The sequence below is a fragment of the Sphaeramia orbicularis genome, chromosome 9 (assembly GCF_902148855.1).
Source record: "Sphaeramia orbicularis chromosome 9, fSphaOr1.1, whole genome shotgun sequence".
NCBI lineage: Eukaryota > Metazoa > Chordata > Actinopteri > Kurtiformes > Apogonidae > Sphaeramia > Sphaeramia orbicularis.
Genome location: NC_043965.1, coordinates 28,257,580 through 28,281,093, shown reverse-complemented (window position 1 = coordinate 28,281,093; position 23,514 = coordinate 28,257,580). Strand labels below are relative to the sequence as shown.

Below are 23,514 nucleotides of genomic sequence, written 5' to 3'. Positions count from 1 at the left end.
CTCTGAGCCTGTCTATCATACAGACCAGTTGTCCAGCAGACAGGAGGAAACATCTATCAGATGGATTTATTTACAGTCTTACTTTACTCTTGGATGAATGTGTGAATATATTTGATTGTGTTTTATAACAAAACTACAGTGAGACAATGACAAAATAACTTAATCTTTCGCTCACAGCTTCTTATTATTGCATTATTATTCTGTTCAGTCTGCTGCTCATCTGATTATCCTTCTGTTGTTATTTCACCTCTATATGGTGAAATAGCAACACAACACGTAATCCATAATACTGAAGTGGCAAGATAGATAGATAGATAGATAGATAGATAGATAGATAGATAGATAGATAGATAGATAGATAGATAGATAGATAGATAGATAGATAGATAGATAGATAGATAGATAGATAGATAGATAGATAGATAGATAGATAGATACTTTGTTGAGCCTTTGCAGGAAATTATTTGGTTAGAACGGCAGTAAAAAAAAACAAAACACATTGATCCCTCCCAACAGACGACCAGCATTAAACATTACAGACACAAGGTAAGAGGTGATAATAAAGAATAAAAGATATATGAACTATATAATATGTACAGTAAGAGTAAGGTAAAAAAAAAAAAAAAAAAAGGATAAAACACCTGTAAGTATGCACAGCACACAATAATTTATTGTTCAGAAATATTAAAAAGTCTAATGGCAGCTGGCAGGAAGGACCTCCTACTGCGTTCAGTCCTGGACTTGGGGGGGGGGGGGGGGGTGTCAGTCTGTGGCTGAAGGTGCTCTCCCTGAACACCTGAACATGGTGAAGTGGGTGACATGCATTACTTAAAATGGAGTTCAGCTTCCTGAGGCGGCTGTGGTTCAGTAGGTCCAGTGACCAAAGGGCTGGCGGTTCGAATCCTGCCTTTGACTGTCCTTGGGCAAGACACTGAACCCTAAATTGCTCCCAGTAGCTCCCTGGCCTTACATGGTGGCAGCCGCCTATTGGTGTATGAGTGCGTGTGTGAATGGGTGACTGTGAGGCTTTGTAAAGCGCTTTGGGCTCCATAAAAGTGTGGAAAAGCTCTATAGAAGTACTGACCATTCTCACCCCAGCCACCTGCTGAACTGGGTCCACTTCAGTCCCAATGATGGAGTTCGCTTTCTTAATGAGTTTGTTTAGTCTGTTCCTGTGTTGATCCTGACTGTAAAAAAAAAACAGCCACCAAATCCATTTACAGTATCAGACAACAGCATTATTCAGCAGGGAAGGGTAATTTTAAGCAAAAATTGTAACCTGTATGACTTGAGCAAGAATGCTGTGAGAAAATCACTATCTATTAGTCTGTCAACATGGAAAACAAGGACTAAAACACTAAACAATGCAAACAAAATTAAACTTTACCTGTGACATTCGCAGGTTCAACTTATGCTTTACATTTATTTTACAACAGCTGAAAACAACCGTCCTTCACTAAAACCTCCAGCCCAGTGACTAAAGATGGACATTTGCTCTCAGCTATTTCTTTTACAATATAAGCATTCTGCACTTTCCCTGCTAAACAAACAATAACATACAAAGAAGTTGGAAACCAAGTGAAAACTTAGACTATACTTTTATGTTATTATTTTTATTATTATTATTATTATTATTATTCCATGTCCATCTGCTTTTTGCGGATGATGTTGTCCTGTTGGCCTCATCGAACCTGGACCTTCAGCGTGCCCTGGGGCGGTTTGCAGCCGAGTGTGAAGCGAGCGGGATGAGGATCAGCACCTCCAAATCCGAGGCCATGGTTCTCGACCGGAAAAAGGTGGTTTGCCCTCTCCGGGTCGGTGGGGAGTCTTTGCCCCAAGTGGAGGAGTTTAAGTATCTCGGGGAGTTGTTCACGAGTGAGGGAAGGATGGAGCGTGAGATTGACAGACGGATCGGTGCAGCGTCTGCAGTGATGCAGTCGCTGTACCGGTCGGTTGTGGTGAAGAAGGAGCTGAGCCGAGAGGCGAAGCTCTCGATTTACCGGTCAATCTACGTTCCTACCCTCACCTATGGTCATGAGCTTTGGGTCATGACCGAAAGGACAAGATCCCGGATACAAGCGGTCGAAATGAGTTTCCTCCGTCGGGTGGCTGGGCGCACCCTTAGGGATAGGGTGAGGAGCTCAGTCACCAGGGAGGAGTTCGGAGTAGAGCCGCTGCTCCTCCGCGTCGAGAGGGGCCAGCTGAGGTGGCTCGGGCATCTGTTTCGGATGCCTCCTGGACGCCTCCCTGGGGAGGTGTTCCGGGCATGTCCCACCGGGAGGAGACCTCGGGGAAGACCCAGGACACGTTGGAGAGACTATGTCTCTCGGCTGGCCTGGGAACGCCTCGGGATCCCCCCGGAAGAGCTGGAGGAGGTGTCTGGGGAGAGGGAAGTCTGGGCATCCCTGCTTAGACTGTTACCCCCGCGACCCGGCCCCGGATAAGCGGAAGAGAATGGATGGATGGAATATTATTATTATTATTATTATTATTATTATTATTATTATTATTATTATTATATTTTATTAGAATTTCTGTGTTTGTTGTTTGATCAATAACGTCTCATCTAATAACGTGGTTGTGGTCAGACGGTGAATCCATTCATCTATAGTTCATGTTCTCACTGAATGACATTAATGATAATTATTAACTCTTAAAGTGAACCTGTACTGGTCATGCCTATGACATTAGTTGTGCTTTGTGTATTACTGATAATCAAGGGAGATGCAAATTCAGTAGAAAAAAAAAATTGCCATAAATGCATCACAATGGACCGTTTTATTATGTGAATTATGCCTGTGTGCAGAACCTAGTACATCTATCTATCTATCTATCTAGATAGCTGTCTCTTTCTCTCTCTCTCTCTCTCTCTCTCTCTCTCTCTCTCTCTCTCTCTCTCTCTCTCTCTCTCTCTTTTCTCTCACTCACTCACTCACTCACTCTCTAACCAACTAACTGGGAGCAGCCATTGTTGGCCAGAAGTGACGTACCAGCATTCATTCCGGGTGCGAGTAAACACGCAGCAGTCAGTCAGCAAGGCTGAGAGGAAAACTTGTGTTCATGCTTGTTGTTTGTGCAGTCATGAGCTTTGTACTCCGCCTTTGTCCTAGAGACACGACCCAGCACTGGCCGATGCTGGAACAGCCCATGAAGTAGGCAACATGTCTCTGACCATGTCTGACTGACAGAGCAGTGACTTAGTACTTGACGACAGGCTGTAACATAAATTACCTGAAAGAACTGCTAGTATGATACGTGATCTGTGAAGACCTAGAGCTATTTTTGTGGCAACATCCAAATAAGTTTTTCTCTCCATTTTCTCCTTTTTAAGTGCTTAATCACTATTTGTCATAATATTATCTTCTGCATTTTGCAATTTTCTCAGAAAATCTGGTATTTTCCTACATTTAATTTACTGAACATGGAGATAATCATAAAAGCAAATTAAACAAAGTAAGTTATTATTCATATCAAAACAGAGAAAACTGAAGAAAAGGTGACTTTTTCAGCAAAACATTTAATTATCTGAACATCAAAAAACAACCATCTACAGCCAATGTCATTTATCAAACTGCTTTATTCTTGAATCAGTTGCAGAAGATGATGGTGTTTCTATGTTAACTACAAAGTGTCTGAACGTCCAAATAGGTCATATCTGACATCTCTGAGAACCTGAGAAACTGCTTTTTTAAATATATTAATCAGTGGTTCAAAAGCGGTTAAAAATGTCAGATAAGTAGATGTTTTTAGAGGGTTAAACATCCGCTGGTTAGTTTTACACATGAAGAGCACTAGGTTTGGTTTAGAGAGGTGAAGCAGTTACTCTCCATACATTTGTTATTGTTTAAACCCCACTGCAAATGCAAAACAAAACATATTTATTCCATAAATCAAGACACCTATTGGAGGTGGGATGTGAATTCCAGATTTTATGCATACTCCATTTATCCCCTCGACCTCCTGCGTAATAAGGATGAAGAAGTGATCATCTTTGTACTGAGGTTGTAACACTGCAAAACTTCATATTTGATTCATGAGTTTTGAAGCCCTCTACATGATCAGAGTGTTATTTTTGTCTTGAAAAACCTGATGTATACAATTAGATACATGCAATACACAGATAATCCACCGAGGGGGTGAATTTGTTCACCAGAAGCCTTACCAGTGACACTACAATATTGTCAGGAGGCAGAACTTTGCCAATTTTGAAAAGGAATTACCAATTTGTTAGACATGATTTTGTTATATTATGTTTTTTGTTTGTTTGTTGTTGAGCACTGAGACCCAATGTATCAAATATGATACAAAATAAAAACTCATACATGGAAATTGAAATAAAAAAAATAATTTTTTTTTGGTTGTTCAGACGGACCAATAAAGGCTCCAGTTTCATTCATTCATTCGATCATTTTCTATACCCGATTTATCCTCACTAGGGTCACGGTGGTCGCTGGAGCCAATCCTAGCTACTTATGGGCGAAGGTGGGGTACACCCTGGACATGTCGTCAGTTCATCGCTCCAGTTTCAAATAACTGGAATTTTCTGTCAATGATTTAATGGTTCAGGCTTTACAGGGTTAAAAATTCTAGCCAGGAATTTTTTTTTCTTACCCACTGGCAGATTTTTTTGCACATTATAAGCAAATTTCACCAGATTTAGGAATATTAGGCTTATCTCTAGCACAGCATTTTTGCAGTGAACAGTTCAGTTGCAAGGTTGTCGATTTCTTTAATATTCTCTACATTGTCAACAATCTCTCTTATCACCGCAGATATATAGGATAAAACTAATAAATGTGTCGTGTGCCAGTGGTTTAAGTCGACTTTGAAATACAAAAGAGCATATTCACCTTTTAATGTTCAGCATCCATCTTTGTGCTAAGTGCTCTTGAGCCACCAAAACCGCTGTGGGCCACTGTAAAGCGCTTACTCCTGCACACTAATCTAATTAACATGTATAGAATGAAGACAGATGAGAAAAAGTCAGCAAATACACTGGCATAGCGGATAGATCACAATATACCACACTGCATGTGCATACTTCAAAACTAGGAGTTTTAATAGGCAGGCGTGAGTGTGATATCAAACAGCACCGTAGCAGACAAAAGCCCACTGTAGAAAAACACCATTAGCAGTTGGCTGCTCTTCAGCGAGGTTGTGGGTTCAAGGAGATGCAGGGCAGTGCCAACAGCCTGATGGGTAATCTAACATGACAATATTATCGCGTAGGAGGGCACAGTTGGCACTTTCCCTCGCCATCTCCGCTCCACTCAACTCTGCTCCATTACTGCATACAACACAAAGATTGTTCAGTTTGTGAACGTTCTTATCACGAAGGCGTAGATGGAGCGAAGTACAGAGAAATCAGGGGCAGAGAGAAAAACAAGAGAGGAGCCGACTGAGGAAGATAGTACACAAAGAGCAACAGACAGGCAGGCAATTATATATTTATTCCATGTTTTTCTAATGGACTTCGCTAATGGGTTTGTTTTCTATGCTCTATCTATCTATCTATCTATCTATCTATCTATCTATCTATCTATCTATCTATCTATCTATCTATCTATCTGTCTGTCTGTCTGTCTGTCTGTCTGTCTGTCTGTCTGTCTGTCTGTCTGTCTGTCTGTCTGTCTGTCTGTCTGTCTGTCTGTCTGTCTATCTATCTATCTATCTATCTATCTATCTATCTATCTATCTATCTATCTATCTATCTATCTATCTATCTATCTATCTTTCTTACGTAACTAATGATACTAGCAATAATAATAGTGGCCTATATTTATCATAATCACTCATAAAACAAATTGGATTATTGCTGCATTACGGCATATCAGTAGTAATAGGACTAACCATCTCTCTATTCATAATAATGCCAGAGTAATATTAAACATGTTTACACTCATGTTTTGTAATATAATATATATTAGTACTATCACTATCACAATCACCATATCACTACTATATAATGATATCAATAATAGTAGTCTGCTTTGTTTTAATGTTGATTGATTAGACTTCTAATTACAAAAGCAGAGGTTTTACTTACAGACAATTTACTGCCATTTCTGCTGATGTCGCTTTCATATGGTTGCAGTTTAAAGGGCATGGTTAGGAATACTGGGATGGATATTGAATCAAAAAAAAAAAAAAAAAAAAAAGATAATAAAAAAACATACTTGTCTGGTGTTAAGATTAATGCAATGATATAAGGAGAGTAAAATCACTCATTTAAATAACCTTGCTTAAAATAGTAGAGAGCTTCATTAATCTTCATGTCATTCCCAAGGATAAATGGGAGAAGTAATTAGATCTAATAGGAATTTCATTTTCCCCTCTATTTTGTGGAGTTATTATTCACTATCTGGCTGTAATGGGGGAAAAAAGTATTATGAGATTGCATAGAAATAGTTGCTACTGAAGTGGAATAAATGATTCTTTCAAGATTTTGAACCTTAACCCTACCTTCACATTCCTGTAAGTACAGAACTGCCAATACTAAAATAAAATGTATATTTATAGAAGTCCAATTATAAGGTTACTGCAGGGTGGATGCACATGTTTAACTAAGTATCATATATATGTAGCATATGTAATGGTTATGACACTCAAAAATATACATGAAATCCTTGGTTCAGTGCAGCTGCATTACTCTGACTTACATTTTATTTCATTTCCACCTTGAGAAAGTTGCACTTAATGGAATAGACCCACACAAATAAAGCTAAAGGAGCTATGTATAACAGATACTTGACCTTTTCCAATATCCCTAAGTGTTATTACTAGAAATACAGGTTATTCACACTTATTTTGATTGTTAGGTTTGATCCCGGCTAAGGCTATAGGGATCACTTATGCCATTTTTACTTATGCATATTTATATTCTGCTGCATTTGGCGAATGAGTAGACCGGTAGGGAACCAGATGGTCATGTTTCGAATCTTTGATCAGCTTTGAAAATCTGATCTTGGAAAGTGAATAAGTTGGGTTCTCCCCTGGCTCGCTAACTACCCTGGAGATGCCCTTGAGCAACACACTTAACCTCCAGCTTCTGATGCAGAGCTGCTCAGTGGCCAAATGCAAAAGACCTGCAGTTATATTGGGCCGCTTCCAGGTGTCATTAACTATTACTGTGCGAATGTTAAATCAGGCTGTGCAGAAACCAACACACTTTCCTCAGATGCGCTGCATTTCTAGCTGATAGTTCTCAACTTGTTACTCTTTAAAGGACACTCATCTAAAAATACTGGCATACACAATAAATTAAACATAATTAACATGAAGAAACTATGTGCATACATTAGACCGACCATGAATAACTTATTGCTGTAAATAGGTTAACATACCACCATTATTACAGAGGCTCACTTATGAATGTAGAAAATTAGTATTTTAAAGCTGCAGTTTTTAACCACTGACAGTAGTCACACTCACCAAAAACAGTTCTGCATTTGACAATGGCACGTTTCATATATCAAGTGTGGAAAAAGTGTTAATACAAGAGTCTGATTTACCAGAAATCAGTATGCACACTCATGTGGATATGTTCTGTCTACTAGTATTCATTTTAACTCAGTTTAATCAATATAGGACTTGGGAATACATTGAATTCATTTGATTAATCAGGGTTTTACTTGGAGTCATGAAAAATACATCAAGGATCAAGATTATCCTTCTGGAGACCAGTCGTGTCCTTTCTGCTTCTTCTAATACATTCCTTATGAATGTGTTTCTGCAGTTGTATGAGTTCATGCAACCAGAAATCATCATATAATCATCAATAAAACAAAAAAAATTTCAATATTTATTTATTTATTTATTTATTTTTTGGTTTTATCATCTAACTGTAACCCAGTGTGTCTCAAACTGTGGGGGTGTGAAGGCTTGCCAAGGGGGCATGGGATCCCTCCTAGGTGTTTTTTTTTTTTTTTTTCTCTTCAGATTAGAACATGTATCAGGTGGAACTAATGTTTTAGTGTTGGAGCATCCTGGACTAATTTTAGGGACGTACAACAAACAAATCTACTGCCATGGTGATCTGTCACTAGACTAGACAAAGAGTTGAGGTTTGGAGAATGGACAAGGATTGGACTGGAAAAGAAACATGTGCAATGTGTCTCTTTTTGCACAGTTTGTACAGTTTGTACAGTTTGCACGTTAATGTTCTAGGATGTGCAATGGAAACGGGCTCATTGCAGCCACTGATATTGTTAAAATGTTCATCTTTGTTACCAACATTTATTTGTTGTTCTACAAACTGCTGTGAGATAATTGTATATTTCCTATATTTATTTGGAAAAATATTGTCTTGGAGCAGTCTTGTTGACTTCATTTGTATTATTCAAGTAAAAATCTAAGTTATTTTTAATTTGCACAACAAATTACTCAAGAAAAGCAAAAAGTATTGTTACAGTTTTGAAGTTTCTTTCAATAAAAGTCATAATTGCACCACTGTTACAATTTTGTCGGGTTGACGGCGGCCTGGAAATTTTTCGTCCTCCAAAGGGGGGCTGACAGAAAAAGATTGAGAACCACTGCTCTAACCCAACATAATGTAACAAATGACCTCCCTTAGTAATGATGAAAAAGTTGAAAGTTTCATACATGTTTTCCTTGAGTTAATTAAGTCTGTATGATGATCTTGAAGATGAGAATGAGTTCTGTCAGAGTAATGAGTGCAGCTCTGCAAACTGGCAAAGGATCTACTCAACATATACGGTCCTAAGTCGCCCTCTGGGACAAACTCTTCGTCTGTTGTTTCCATTCATTGCAGTTTTTTAAAAGAAGGATTACAAGCTGAAGACCGTCTCTCTCATGAATTACAGTTAAAGTCCATTTCCTTCTTTAGAACGATTTCCAAGGCACCACATTGAAACTGCCAGGGCTTCAATACCTATCCATCAGCACATTTGAAAAAAAAAAACAACATGATTTACAATTGTTTTAGAAGACCTCCAGAATTCTGCCAGTGATAAATTAACTGTGAAAAGACCTCCTCTTTATCCTGGAAGGTCTCTACATTGTATGTCTTGATTCCTTTAAGCTATTATATTGTTTCCCTCCAAGGCTTTATTTAATAAATAACACTGCTATCCTAGTGTCACCTGAAAGTCAGTCAAACAAACAGCCCTTCACTGTGTTTTATGGAAGTTCATCCCTTCAGACTACACTATTTTGTTTTTTATTTTGTTTTTCTGAAGGTAAAAACCAAAGTGTGCTAGCATCACACTTAAAATGCTTTAGATCAGGGGTGTCAAACATCCGGCCAGCCAGAAGGTCCAGTCCAGCCTGTGGGATGAATTTGCAAAGTACAAAAAAAAATTTACCCTGAAGATATTAATTGTCAAGGGTGTTCAGGGTCCACATACAGCCCAATTTGACCTTCAGTATAGACTGATAAATAATGACATCTACAAATTTCTCTCTTTGTTTTACTGTGAAAAATTGAAAAATTACAATTACATTTTGGAAGTATTTACATTTATACACTATGCTGTCACAAATAATACAAATAACCTATGAACAATAACACATTTTGCAAGAAAAATGAGGGCCATTTTAACAATTTATGCCTGTTACTAAATGCTTTGTGCCTTTGTAGATCTACTATGATCTGGGAGTTGTAATGCACATGTGTAAATGATAAGATGAGGCATAATATTTGTAACAAATTTCAGGTTGTTTGTGATTGTTCACGCTTTCACATTTTTTTGTGAAAGGATAGTTTGTAATTATAAACATGTGCATGATGCTATGGACTCTATGCACAGCCCCACTAGTTTGTGAACTTCCGGTGGGTCCTTTATTTCCTGTCTTTCATTATTGGACACACTGATTAATCCAGGTGTGTCTGCTTCTTCTTGTTGTGACTCCTGATTAATTCCAGTTGCAAGTTCGCATAAATAATAAAAGACAGGAAATAAAGGACCCACCTGAAGTTCAGGAAGTAGTGGGGCTGTGCATAGAGTCCATTGGATGTTTTAGTGCTAAAACAAAGATAAATATTTGGAGCTGTCATTATTCATTGGTTATTATACTGTTATTGTACTGGTCTGGCACACTGGAGATCAAATTGAGCTGTATGTGGTCCCTGAACTAAAATGACCCTGATGCCTCTGCTCTAGATGCATGTGCAACAGAATACAGAGACATTAAGACACGCATGTCACTACTGCCAATGCAGAGGACCCTGAACAACAATCCATCATATACTGAAGTCATCCAATTGTTGATCTTTGTTTTTTTTTACTAGTTGTAAAAAAGATTATGAACAATTTTGGGACTGGACAGACTGGAAAACTCATTTTAGCCATTTTAATGGGATTGAGAAATGGTGTAGTACCATACGTCTACGGAAAGTAAAGCCCTGTCCATACGAAAACGGTTTTGGTCCTATCCACAAAAGTTTTGTATTGGATAGGCCTTTTGTCCACAGAAAACCGGAGTTTTCAGTCACTGAGACTGCAACTTTTTGAAACTGGGTCCCAGAGTAAATAACTCTGAAATTGCTGGTTTCGTGTCTTTGTCTGTTCGACCAAACCACAACTTTTCTAAAACGATACTGTCATAGCCCCACTTCTCTAACCTTTCACCCTGGAAGCAAGACGCCACTTCAAAACAATGGCCATTTCTCAATATGTGTTCTTATCTGTTCTTCCGTTCTCATATTCTGGTGAAATGTCATCAGTCGCAGCCCAAGTACTGTTCCAGTTGCAAGTTCGCATAAACTGAGAACGCATGGAATCCCCAAATGTTGTTCTTGTCAGCTAGCTTAACACAAGGATGCACTGGGTGGTGACTCGTGTAGATTTGACTGGGAAACAACTCTCAAGATGCAGTCCGAGCTGGGCAGCCATGAGCCCACCAGCTCAACCAGGAGCCAGGTGGCTGTGCCTGGCTGAACCAACGAAATGTATTATAGTTTTGAAAAATATACAAAATGAATAAATGACATGTAAATACTAGTCCAAAGGTATTGAAAACAAATCGAGTGACATTCAAGTGTGAGGGAAATACATTAGGGAGCAGATGGTGTAAATACAGCAGAGACAGGGAGGACAGTTCACAAGTACGCAGCCATTCCAATTCCAGACAGACTTGCGTTCTTAGGAAGTCCGTTCTCTTGGACCGTTCTTACCAAGACCGTACTGGCCGAGTTCACAAGACCATACTCTGTGTTCTTGATATTGAAAAACAGCCACTAACAATAACAACAACAACAACAAGGGTGGACTACAGAGTAGTGCTCGTGCTACAACAGCTATTGAGCGTATTGGAAATATTGAATCCAAATCTTCAGCTACTCTTTCATTACAATGAGCAACAAACAACCATAGCAACAATATTCACTACATGCTCTTGGATCTACCGTGGAGAGGTGCAACCAGAAGGATAATATTGGATCAGACCAGGTAGAACCAAGTAAACTTCATGCACATGCTCCATGTCTTCTTCTCTGTTTTTTGCGAGAGCATTACAATGCCACATACAGGTCTGACATTTGTACTACATCATTTTCAGTAGTTTTCAGTGGTTTCGTGTGGACGCAAATATTTCCTGAAACAACTCCATATTTACAGTGCGCTTTTTTGAAAACGAAAAAGATCAGATAGGAAAAGATGCGGACATGGCCTTAGTTGTTCTATGGGGGTGTGAACAGGAGAGGGAGGAGGGAGTTGTGAAAAAACAATATCAGACACCTCCAATATCACACTCAAATACTGACGCGTATCCACCTTCTGCAGAGTCATCACTTTTAGTGTCACTGTAATCTGCAAATGGAATATGTTTGAGGTTTACAGCTGTTGCATTATAACTTCTACATGTCACACTTGTCCTTGTCATTTTCCACCAGATAGCCAATGATGAAGTTACATAACAGCCAAATATTAAAAAAAGAAGCATGTGTATTTGTGTGTTAGATTGCCACTAAGGATTGTCTTGCAGTAAAGGTACTTTTGTTAACATTTAATGTGTATAAGCTTCTCTGAGCTGCTCCTGTATGTGTGTGGCTGCACTGAGGAATCATTCTCTGTCACCAAATCTAAGCCACTTTGCGTACCTCGACAACAGCAGAGAGGGAAAGAGAGTATTCTGGGATGATAACCGCCTTTAGGAATTTCATCCAAAAAAGAGATCAGGGCTCATTCAAACACAATAAGAGGACGAGTAAAGGTAAAGGCTTCATCTGATATCCAAAGCAATAGTGTTAGAAGACAGCCAAATCCTGGATATGTTAAAAGTCTTGTCAGTCAGAAGGGTTTACTACAGTGGCCGACAAGGGCCAAACACACTGCAACGGCCCAATGAGTCTCAGTTATGAGAAAGCAGCTGCAAGTACAGAAACGATGCACACTCACAAACTCAAACACAAGTCTAAACAAGGCACAAAAAGAAGAAAGTGGTCCAAATGAAAAAATGCACTGCAAGACACAAAAACACATGCATAATCATCAAATGCTCTGCAAATAAAGAAACGATTCAAACCAAGAAGACATCTGCAAATGAAAAATGCTACATAATCAGTTACTACAATGGAAGTGCTCCAAACCTGCAGCCAACCAGCGTTTATAGACAACAGACTAGTGTCAAATAGAATCAAATAAAAGTCACATTACTGTGCTACACCATAACTTCAATTTGTTCCCACTGTAGTTTGAAACACTAGTTGCTTTTCCGTTGACCCTGAAATTGCGCAAATATAACTTGCACATTAAAATGTACCTAATGGAAAAACAACAATTTCGCCAAAAGTCTCAATTTTTGATTAAAAGTTTTTGCGCTGGCAAGAGGTGGTTTTTCGGGCATAGCGCAAATGGTATATCACAAAAAACTGCAATGGAAAGATCTTTTTTCACGACTAGAGTCAGGTGAATTAAAAAACCAGATGTTGACAGACATTACAACAAGCGAAGAAGAAGAAGAATCATGTTGCGGTATGTGTGGACACGCCAGGAAACCCGATCATTTTTTTATTTAGTATGAGATAGAGGGGTAATATATAATAATGAATATATCTGTAAATCAACACCATATAGTTTGTCGCCATGTTTATGGAATGACTTCTTGTGTCATCTCGTGATAATAAATAAAAAAAATCATCGCATTTGTGATGTAATGGAAAAAATGACATTACGCACTTTTTAAAAAAAAGACATTTAGTAAATATCAGTAAAGTTTTGCGCAGACGTCCAATGGAAAAGCGACTATTGTCAATCAGCTGTTCTCCATCTCTCTCTCCATCCTGTGTGTCTCTTCATTGAGCTGTTCTGCTGACAGCACCCCCTACAGGTTTGGAGCACTTCTGTTGTAGTGACTGGTTATGCAGCGTATTTCATTTGCAGATGTTTTCTTGGTTTGCATTGTTTCTCTATTTACAGAATATTTGATGATTATCCATGTGTTTTTGTTTCATGCAGCACAATGTTTCATTACAGTGGGAACAAATTGAAGTTATGGTGTAGCACAGTAATGTGACTTTTATTTGATTCTATTTGACACTAGTCTGTTGTCTATAAACGCTGGTTGGCTGCAGGTTTGGAGCACTTCCATTGTAGTAACTGATTATGTAGCATTTTTCATTTGCAGATGTCTTCTTGGTTTGAATCGTTTCTTTATTTGCAGAGCATTTGATGATTATGCATGTGTTTTTGTGTCTTGCAGTGCATTTTTTCATTTGGACCACTTTCCTCTTTTTGTGCCTTGTTTAGACTTGTGTTTGAGTTTGTGAGTGTGCATCGTTTCTGTACTTGCAGCTGCTTTCTCATAACTGAGACTCATTGGGCCGTTGCAGTGTGTTTGGCCCTTGTCGGCCACTGTAGTAAACCCTTCTGACTGACAAGACTTTTAACATATCCAGGATTTGGCTGTCTTCTATCACTATTGCTTTGGATATCAGATGAAGCCTTTACCTTTACTCGTCCTCTTATTGTGTTTGAATGAGCCCTGATCTCTTTTTTGGATGAAATTCCTAAAGGCGGTTATCATCCTAGAACACTCTCTTTCCCTTTCTGTACTTGTAGCTGTTTTCTCTAACTGAGACGGCCTTGGCTGTTGCATTGTGTTTGGCCCTTGTCGGCCACCGTAGTTTACTCATGTCCGACACTTTTAACATGAATCCATCAGGTGGTACATTTGGAAAGTGCAGCAACAGTTCAGACCATGCAACAGTGTACTGTAGACCATCTGTAACGGATTTCCCACATCTGCATGTTGATGTGAAATTTATCTCTACTCTGCATTTTGTTTCAATAAAATATTAGTTGCCATGGTAGGCTGAAAGAAAAGCACATGAACAATAGCTTACCTTAATGAGTGGCGCATATTCGTGTATGTGTGTGTGTTTGTGGGTATAAGCCACTCCAGACAGCTTCACAGTTGATGGGATTCTTTTTAGCGCAGTCAGCAATATGTTGATGCTTTTTTTTTCTACTCCTTTTTGCCTACCCCATTCCCTAAACTACACATTGAGTTTGTATTCTATAGCTGACTTAGAGGTGCTTGAAATGCATAGCTCTGCAGCACAATGATCAACACCACCCCGGTTAGACCACTTACTGAATCTACATCAGGGTTCGCATGAGGGCAGGCAGCATTCATCACTGAAGTGCTCTGATGTGAGTTATGAGCTGCTCTAGCTGTCATTATGGGTGAAAAACCTCTTGACAGGCCTGGAGTACAAACTTGCTTTGACCACAGGAGATGTAAGACAATAGCATCGATATGACAGAGCTTTGTAGTGTGATAAGTGTAAGCCAGTAAAGCAGCCAAAACTATTGAAGAAGTCCATTATGAAACTTGAAATTGGTTCTGTCTGGCTGTTTGACCGTTTGACTTTCGTTTCCTCCTTCACATTGTCCTGAACAGTGAAGACAAAGAGACAGAGGTGGAGCTTCATTTCTTTAATGTGGTTGTTCAGTATGCCTTGACAGTCCTCTTGTAACTTTGAGAACCCTGCAACAGCCACAGTGGAATAAACTCAATAGGAATTAACCTAAGCACCAAGATCTTTGTCTTTGGTCCCGTCCGTCCTGTCGCTTCATCAGTTGGTGTAATATATCAAAAAACCCTGCATCCTCCTGTTGCGCCACACTTATTTTTTATACTATTTTTCACTATATCCCAGAATGTGATATATCTAGATATATCATATATCACATCTATTCTGGGTAACTGGCAGTCTATAAACCAAATTTGGTCTGAATTCAACCAATAGTTTTGCTGCCACAGACATGTGAAATATCGCCCATTATAAGTAAATAGGAAAAAAACAGATTTAAAAAAATTCATAAAAATTTCTGACTTTGACCTGTTTTTCCCAAAATGTAATGACATTTATTCTGGGTCACTGGCAGTCTCTAAACCAAATTTGGTATGAATTTAACCAATAGTTTTGCTGCTTGAGTATTAACAATTAAAGAAACAAACAAGTGGTGCCAGGCACAACAAACCCCACCCCTCGCACGTATTGCAGCTTATTTTGGCATCAATCCAGCTGTTTCCATCATGTCTATGTGTGTGGTGATCATATCAATTGCCTCTATATATGTGCCAAGTTTGAAGTAAATTGAAACAAAATTGATGTTTTTATAGACATAGTCTAGATATATCATATATCACATATCACATGTATTCTGGGTCACTGGCAATCTATAAACTAAATTTGGTCTGAATTCAGCCAATAGTTTTGCTGCTACAGATGTGTGAAATTTCACCCATTATAAGTAAATGGGGGGGGGGGGGGGGGAGAAAAAGTAGTATAAAGATGTGCATATATAACAATGTAAACATGCATGTGCCAGACATGAGACATATTTTCTGTGTGTGCTTACTGCACATTACAGTGAGGTATGGTGTGTATTTTCAGTCTGAACGGCCCAGGGGAAGAAGTCCTAAGTCTGGTGGGGTGATTGACCTAAAACACTGTCCTCAGAGCAGCAGGTCAAACAGGTGATGGGCAGGGTGGGAGGGATCTCCTGTGATAGTCATGCACTGACAAATAAAGATTCTTAATCCTAATATGTGTCTGTCTTTCTATAATATACTTTTTAGTTTTTATGTAGCATTCTTAGTTAAACTACAAAAAGCAGTGGCAGTATTATTTGATGAAACAATGATTTGACCCATAATTGCTGCAGCAGAGGGCAAATTTATTTTATTTTATACCGTGTACCATGTACGCACCAAATGAATTTTTTCAGTTACAAAAAGAAATAAATGTTGCCATTGCCACCTTTTCGTTGTTTGTAAATGACATCTGGATAAAGCCTCATGTATAATGTAGCATCATCTCAGGAACTTAGACCCCAAGACACAAACATGTCTCATACAGTGTCTGTAAAAAAGCTTGGTTCCTGTGTTCTAATTAACTGTATCACAGCTATGCCAAAAATAAACTCAAGGACTGATTTGTTTTACGCATGTGGAGAAAGAGAAAGAGAAAAAAAAAAAGATTTTCAGATAGAACACCCAAGTCTGCAGGGAGAGAGACCCTGAAAACCTGCATAAATTACCACAGTATATTGTACACAGAAATCTCTCATTTCTCTGTAAAACGTGACCTAATTTCTGATACCTGGGGGACCCAGCAGCATCTTTAACTCCCCCCCGTCTCATCCTCCAACATTTATGCAGAGGAAAAGCACTGCAGCACAGCACAGCACAGCACATGGAGATGAGGGAATTTGATGACCTGAGGTAAAATGCAGGTCACCACAGGTCAAACGTGTCTTCTGTGTATTGGTGCTGGGCTGATGTAAGTGATGCTGTGTGACTGTTGTGGCTCATTTGAAAAAAATGATGACCCATTTGGAAAATACAGGCCATTAATATATCTCCTGTGCTGAAGAGGTTTTAATGACCAGGTAAGCAATGCAATTTGATAGTGAAAGTGATGAAAATACATGGATTAGATTAGATAAGAAAATAGAAGGGTATTGGGGCTTTCCTTGAATCTTTGATCTTTGGTATAAAAATATTTAAATCTAATTTAACATATACAAAAATGTGTTTTTATTTGTTTGTTTGTTTTTTGTATTTATTGAATTGAACTTAGAGGCTTTACATATAACTGTTAAAATATGAAGTCTACTAATACTCCCATTCCTCCATTACTCTGCAAGGAAAAGCTGAGTTACTGAGACAAGACAATGGGTACTCACATTAATACAGGAAACAAAACATCAACAAGCAACCCCCAAGGCTGAAAAGTGATCAAAATCTGAAGTACATTCAATATCCATGTGGGGGGGGGGGGGGTATGTGAGTCAATCGCCATCAACCCCCATGTTAAAATAACCAATTTTACACCAGAAATAAACATGTTTATAGCCTGGTACAAAAAGTAGCTTTGGTCCCTATTGTTTATTTCCCCCAGTGTCACAACTATAAGGGTGGCAGATTTTTATATAACTCAAAACTGTGACCCCTATGTCTGACAGGTGAGTGTTGTCAGTGTCTTTTGTGCTGTTTGTACTTTATTAGCATTAGCTTAGCTGACATTCAGACATCTTGTTTATTGAATAAAACTTAATTTCCCCCTTGACAAGCAGCTCTGCCCTAGCTGTGTAGAAATAGTTACACTAACAAGACTATTAGAGGATTCTGACATGAAGTTTTACTAGTGCTTAATGACAATAATCAGTGTAACAGCATTAGCTGATATTAGCAAGAATATGTATTGAATTATAAGTTCTGTTAGCAAGCCTGCTAATGAACTCAGCTAGCCATAAGTGTGCTTGTACAATGACTTTGACATAACAGTTGACAAACGCAAATGTATGTGTTAACATTTGTGAAGGAGCTGGAACTGCATATTGTTTTTTATTATCCTTCAGCCGAGGAGTATACAATCATTTTGTCGTCTGTCCGTCTGTCTGTCCATTCAACGACATAATCGCATTATCTGAAGAGTGCATTCAGATATTTGCACCAAATTTTTACTGTGGATGCATTTTGCCATGGAGCAGAAGCCTATTGAAAATAGGTGAGCTTGACCCACTTTTTCAAGGTCGAATGGCTTTGTGCCTTATGCAGCTATAATATCTGAGTACTTTCAAATCAAAATACGTATGTAAAACTTTTTACACAAAGACAATCTAATCTAAATTATAGGGCAGTAACTTTCAACAGAATGTTACCCTATATTTGGCCAAGGGGTATTAAAAGTACGCAGTATGTTGTGTTTATTTTTACCCTTATTGGATGTAGTCAGTGTTTTCAGTAAATACTGGTTTCATCTCATGGCCTTGATCAACTCCACCCACTTGTTTCCATAAAAAGAACATCTGTAGGCTTCGAAACCAATGGGTGATGGTGGTGTCCATTATTTATATACTGTCTATGGAATAATTACACCCAAAAAGCATGTTCCTGATAGACCACAATGATAAAACAGTCACCTGTAAAATTCATGACAAAACATGTAGAGCTGCAAAACAAGTGTTGAGTTTTATTACAAAAGAGATCATCCGTGATGCCAGCGTAGTGTAGAGTCCGTGTGTCCATTGGGCTGAGATAGAAACATGGCGATGGGTGAAATGTCAGTCCACATGTGCTATGAACCAGAAAATGCAGAATTAAACCTGGAAACTGGAAAAAATATTTAGTGTATGCATCAAAGAAAATAGGGTGTTATTTTGGGGTCTGATGTTCCGTTCTTGTGTAAAGGAGAGACTGTAGCCAAGTCCTGAAAACCGACCATGAAAAGGGCATCATTCCTGATTGCAGTGCATCAAACAAATGGCTAAAGAGCCTTTCAAAAGGCAAACGTTACAGACAAATGGATGGACTTTACTTACCTGTCTTGAGTCTGTCAGGTTTGTGCAGCACATTTCACACCAAAGTGCATAAAAAGTCCATGCCAACAATGTGAGTCCCTTCTCCAATCACAAATGATGAATTCAACATTTTCATAGTACAGTTTACTGTTGACAGTGGTTTGTTAGCCTGCATTCATGAATGTGCATGAATATCACGATATTGTAACATTCATTAAGGAGATACATTTTTTTTTATCAGTTGTGTTATTTGCCCTTTAATAATAATAATAATAATAATAATACATTTTATTTATAGGCGCTTTTCTTGGCACTCAAGGGCACCATACAGTAAAACAGTAAAACAGGAGAGTATAAAACAAGCAATAAAACAGAGTGAAAAATAAAAGGCAGGTTAGAAAACCTTTTGGTGGTCTTGACAGTTTTCAGTAGCACTGGTGTTTAATTTGCAGTGAATGAGTGGGTAAAGTATGGGGTGGTGTGTCTACTGTCTACAGAGATGGGTGAGCACTATACCTTATGGATGTACTTGTATATTACAAGATTTTCCTTGCCATTTAAACAGTCAGGCAGAGTTTACCATAGATTTCTGTCCAAATCTGAACCCAGGCCACCTTGTGTATTGATCTGTGCTTCGCCAGTCCAAGTGTTTGCTGATGAATCGTTGCAGTTACTTTTGCCTGGCAGCAAAATTTGACTGCAAGGACAGAAAGAAACTCTCACAAAAGCAGATAAAAATCTACATTTTTTTGTTCAGAACACTGTTACTAAGTCTTTTTATAGCTGGGTGCTTCTATGAAATGGGGTTTATTTTGGTACCTGGCACTTTGCCAGCTTTTTTAGATCCAGTAATAAAAGAGAAATTTAGACATATTTCCCCCCAGGATGTACCTAATGATGACCTCAGATAAATGCAAAAACAATTATACTCTTGCTCTGAGCCATCCCACAATTAATGAATTTTTAATAAAATATTGGGGCCAAAAACTGGACCCAAACTGGGACAAGAAAAGCTACCTAGGTGTCAGTGCATTTGTCTGGAAGACATGGTTTGAAATGGTCATATATACCACTATAGATAAAGACACTGTGTTAAATTTAAGGATCCTAGTGGTTTTTCTAATCCAGACATGCAGTTTTTTCATGAATTGGCAGTCTCATTCCAGGTTTCATATGTAACCCATCGTGTCCACTGGCGTTACATGCAGAACCTGCCCAGTTAAACACATATAAATCATGAGTGAGTTTGCAACAATGGTCATTTTTGTGAAACACTCTGCCTTGAATAATTAGTTAGATTCTCAAAATGTACCTGTGAGAGAATAAAAAGATATTTTAAAAACAGTAGCGTGTAATTTTTGTTGTCTTTTTTACTGTGTTACATGCAAATTTATGTATAAAAACAATATAAAAATGTGTTTTATCTGAAAAATAGTTTCTCTTTTTTCTCAGTCAATATTTATTTTTAAAATAGACCCAAAGTGCTTCCAAACTTGCTTCATAATATTAGTCTACATTTTGTCCTGTTTTTAGGGACCAGTTTCATAGAAGCACCCAACTACACTTAAGTGGTAAACCTCCGAGTATCAAAATAGAAGACTTTTAAAGCTGAAATCTAATTTACAATGACTGGGAGGCATTTAACACAAACATGCTAATACTAATGACTTATCACAAAGCCCAACACTTCATCACGTTTTAATTTATTAATTTTTTAGATAATATGCTCCTCAGTTAAACTATTAGTAACACCTTAACTGATAATATCTTATCTTGGTAAGATATGAGGGTTTTTTCCTCTAAAAAATAAATTCACTGAAAGTCCTACAGCAAGTAGCCATGACAAGTTGTTGATGGACATATAAATAATCAACTGTTGAAACAGTTTCATCACTGCTGGATCAGTACATTAGCAACTGTTTTCTGTCAAGTATGCCCAAAACAATGTTCTAAAAGGATATTGTGCATCAGTGTTGCAATAAGGGGTGTGGCCAGGGGAGGGCAAGCTCTGCCCTCCCTCTCCATGCCCCCCCCCCAGGTCCACCGACCATCAATGAACCGTTATTGCATGACGAAAAAGAGATGAGACGTAACGAAAATGGTGGTCATGTGACAGTAACTATAATTAAATGTGTAATGCAGTATTGTTGCCTAATAAAAACAAGACTAAATGTAGTTTACAAAACAAAAACTGTGATAAAATGTCTTCATTTTCGTTTCAATGAATTGAGGTTATAATTCTTAGTTGCATTACTGCAGGTGTGCCGTGAAATTGTGAGGTTACCAGACATTTGGCACCCAGGCAGTTCGCTTCCTCCGGTTCGCACCTGAAGTCTGGATGGTTCGTCTTCCGTCTCATGCTTCAAACATTCAGGGTCCATAAAGACCCGCTCCCGGTCCGGGTCTGCACGGTAGAGTACTGCAACCTGAAGCCAGACGGGACCCGACAGGTTGAGCTGGGTTCGGACGCAACTGTGTCAGGCACGGTTCGGGTTCGGACAGAAATATGTGGCCTGAGCTGGGCTCTACCACACGGACACCCCCCATTAAGGCTTCTGAAGATGTAGGCTATTTGCGCAGTACACTGACCGACCAAAGACTCAGACTTGCCTTCATGAATAGTTATACCAGTGGTTCCCAAAGGTTTTTGGTCCATGACCCCATTTTAACATCACAAATTTCTGGCAACCCCAGACATTCAAAATGGAGACTTTTTTTTTTTCTTTTTCTAAAATTAATTTGTTTTTGATCATGTAATAGTTTGCTATACTATATTGCAAATAAGCATTAATTTTAGACAACATTTAGTCTATATAATGTATATTATTATGGACAGAGGCAGAAAAGGCAGGTGTAGATTACTGCACAAAGTCAGAATTTGATTTTCCTTGGTCAGGATATGTACAGTCAGTCCAGCTTGGATTTACAAGGCTGACAATTAATACTGAACAAACAAGAACTCAAACTATGAATTATGAAAGAGCTGACGCATCTGAAACTGACCACAATGAACATTTGAAAGATAAACAGAACCACAGTGCTTCAGTTTCAGCTTCAGAGTTTGTCATGTATTTTATATAATTTGATTGTCTCTCTCAACTCACCATATATTTTTTTTATTATTAAGTTTTTTATTTTTATCAATTACTAAAAATTTCAGGCGACCCCATTTGAATTCCAGGTGACCCCACATGGGGTCCCGACCCCAAGGTTGAAAAACACTGAGTCATACAGATATGGTAATTGGCAACATATAATATATTTCTGAGTCCATAAGAATGATAAGATAACCTTGTTTGAAATAAAATGAGCTTAACTAAAAGAAAATGTTGGTTTTGTCGAGACTATATTGACCAGATTAAATAGAACTGTATGACTAAAAAGAGACTAAAATACAGTTTTCACTGACTAAAACAAGACTAAAATGTCATCAGTTTTCGTCAACTAAAACTAGATGAAAATAGTCATGTATTATTCTGTCTAAAATACACCTGAAAATGCTCAGAAGTTTAGCCGACTAAAACTTGACAAGATGAAAAAACAGTGAACGTGGCTAAAACTAATAAAGACTGAAATGAGAGTTGGGCACAAAGACTAGACTAAAAATAAAAATAAAACAGGCTGACAAAAACAACACCAGCATTTACAGCTTTTTCCCCTGCCTTGAAAAGTCAGTCGATGCAAGTGTAGATGTGAAAATATGCATGATTACAAAGTGGCATCCTCTCTAAAAGTGTTGTAATTAGACCCACACAGCAGAGGGAACATGCGAGGGGATCACTAGTGTAAAATGTGGGGCTCTGCACTTTAACAGAACAATAGTCACTTTAAAAGCAGGATGGTTCCACTTAACGTGTGCCTGACTTCAAACCAGAAAGGAAGGAGGGTGGGTGGACTTAGCTTGCTATGCAAACAGGCGTGGCAGGGCAACGGCAAGCAATAAACATGCTAATTTAGGGGAGAATAACAGTCACTTATCTAGAGCCAAAAAGAGGGACATCAAAAATGGCTCATAGCGTTCTTAACACCTCTGCAGCAAACAGAAGCTGGAGTTAGCAGTAATAGCAGGAGGCTGAGTTCCATAGTTAGAGTTTGTTTTGTTCCTTCCACCCACAACTTATAAAATATTAAAGGACTATTTTGATTAGAATAACATAATCATCACTTCCGGCATTTACATATAAAGTGTATGCTTTCAGTGGAATAATGCTGCTGCTCAAGGACGGGGTAATATTGGTTATGGAAAAAAAAAAAAACGTATTTGTCTAGGCCTTTACTAGAGTTTTTGCGTTTGTGTGGATATTAACTATAGACATTCTCAAGTAAAGAATAAATAGGATATTTGGGGAAAACATAAATAATACAGTAGCAAGCTTATTTCTGTCACTGAAAGGAAAAGGAAAACTTGTGTTTTGGGCATTTAAAGTGTGGCGTCTGAAACTTTTTCATGTTTTTTTAAGTGTCTTTGCAAAGGTACTTGGTAGAAAATTGAGGATAATGACAACACAATTTTTCATCGTAAGTGGAAGTCCAAGATTGTAGGATGCAGCTCTTTCAGACCATGATGAATTTGTGTCTTGATGGGAATGGTGTTTTCCAGGATGAAAATGTCTCTTTTCACCTGGTGATTTGACAAACACAATAGAGGTTCTGATTCTCATCAATGTGCAGAATAATGTCAGATGAATTGTGGGTGATTCTGTAAAGACATTAGCATTGATGGAAGGCTGACGTGATTGCC

The 23,514-nt window shown here is 38.4% G+C and overlaps 1 long non-coding RNA gene across 1 annotated transcript; it reads right to left on the bottom strand.

The window, feature by feature from the left end:
• Positions 1-10,875: 10,875 nt before the first annotated feature.
• Positions 10,876-22,938, bottom strand: LOC115426323 (uncharacterized). Its single transcript, XR_003936327.1, has 3 exons — positions 22,928-22,938; positions 16,721-16,727; positions 10,876-11,197 (listed from the first exon to the last, which is right to left on the bottom strand). It is a non-coding gene; the product is annotated as an uncharacterized LOC115426323 (long non-coding RNA).
• Positions 22,939-23,514: the final 576 nt, after the last annotated feature.